This window comes from Silene latifolia, chromosome X, assembly GCF_048544455.1.
Source record: "Silene latifolia isolate original U9 population chromosome X, ASM4854445v1, whole genome shotgun sequence".
Taxonomy (NCBI): domain Eukaryota; kingdom Viridiplantae; phylum Streptophyta; class Magnoliopsida; order Caryophyllales; family Caryophyllaceae; genus Silene; species Silene latifolia.
The window spans coordinates 152,561,697-152,563,509 of NC_133537.1; the positions used below are offsets into that span (position 1 = coordinate 152,561,697).

At 39.0% G+C, this 1,813-nt stretch overlaps 1 non-coding gene across 1 annotated transcript; it reads left to right on the forward strand.

The window, feature by feature from the left end:
• Positions 1–679: 679 nt before the first annotated feature.
• On the forward strand, positions 680–786 carry LOC141624923 (small nucleolar RNA R71). The gene has a single exon (XR_012534726.1). It is a non-coding gene; the product is annotated as a small nucleolar RNA R71 (small nucleolar RNA).
• The last annotated feature ends 1,027 nt before the right edge of the window (positions 787–1,813 follow it).

Below are 1,813 nucleotides of genomic sequence, written 5' to 3' on the forward strand. Positions count from 1 at the left end.
AACTCTTGTTGGTTCTTTTGCATTTGGAGGACCGCTTTTTGAACATCAAAACCTTGGTCATTTGATTGAGTGTATGGAGTTTGATTTTGGTAACCTTGGTTTTGGTTGTAAAAGGGTCTTTGATTTTGGTTTCTCATTGGAGGTGGGGTGTATGTTGGTTGAGGGTTTTGAACATTTTGGCTTTTGTATGAGAGATTTGGATGGAATTTGGTATTTTCATTGTAATAGTTGGAAGAAGGGGTACCACTCTTGTATGCTTGAAAAGCATTCACTTGCTCACTTGTTCCCCTACATTCACTTTGGTCATGTCCCAAAGTTCCAAAATTCTCACATATTCCACTTGGAATTGTTGAAGATGCCACCATGGCATTAACATGTTGCTTTGGTGATTTGGAGGCTTCTTCAAGTTTAAGCCTTCTCAAAATTTAAGTTTATGGTATCAATATGAGCACTAAGTTGAGCTCCCAATTGAGTAATAGAGTCCACTTCATGCTCTCCTCCTCTAGTAGCCTTTCGAGGTCTACTATATTGTGAGTTATGGACCGCCATTTCCTCAATCTTGTTCCATGTTTGATTATCATCAACTTCGGTGAACATACCATTTGATCCCATGTTGAGAATGTTTCGGGAGTCTTCATAAAGACCATTCCAAAATTGTTGTACCAAGAACCACTCGGTAAGTCTATGATGAGGACATGAGCGACAAGTTCCTTTGAATCGCTCCCAACCTTCGTACAAAGATTCTTCGTCCCTTTGTTTGAACCCTGTGATTTGGGCTCTTAGCATGTTAGTCTTTTCTGGAGGGTAGAACTTTTTGTAGAAAGCAAGAGCCAATTTCTTCCAAGAGTCATTACCAAGAGTTGTTTTATCAAGGCTCTTTAACCATTGTTTCGCGGTACCAATCAAAGAAAAAGGAAATAAGACCCATCGAATTTGGTCTTGAGTCACTCCGGTTTGTGAAATCGCATCACAATAGTCACAAAAAGTCTCCATGTGAGAATGAAGGTCTTCACTAGGCATCCCTCCAAATTGGCTTCTTTCGACTAATTGGATAAATGCGAATTTTGCAATGAAATTACCGGTCAAATGTTGTGGTGTGGGAGTACCATTTGGTAGGTTCTCTTCGGTTGGTACGGAATGTGATGAAAATTTAGGCATTGTGGGTTGATTTTATGGTGGGTTTTGTGTTGGGTTCTCCTCTCCTTCTCTTGCAAAAGGGTTGATGAACTCAATATTGTTTGGTTGAATATCCACAATTTCACCAATACCTCTCAAAGTATTTCTAGCAAGTCTTCTATTGGTTGTCAAAGTTCTTTCAATTTCGTGATCAATGGGTAACAAGTTACCTTGTGATCTTCTAGACATGCAAAATATCAAACAACTTGAAAACAATTAGAACAAACCTTGAGGAGTTTTACTTCCCCAAGGCAAATAAAGACACAACTAAGAACAATCAAAGAAAATCAAATCAAGTTAACACCGTCCCCGGCAACGGCGCCAATTTTGGTCGGACTATCGTTTTCGGTTACTCGCCGTTAGGAGCACCTAGACCAAAACAATATTTATAACTTCACAAACTACTTTACTATTAGTAAAGAGGTAAGTAAAGGTCGGATCCCAAGGGACGGGTATTGATGTAGGATTTTCGATTGCAAGTAGTGGTGTCTAAGGGTGTCACGATTTGAGTTGAGATAAGAAGATCACTCAACTAAATAACAACATAAGTAAACAAGCAAGATGATTAAAATGAGATCTAAACAATTGATTAAAAGCACTAGGGTGTCATGGGTTTATAGGGGATTCATGGGAATTG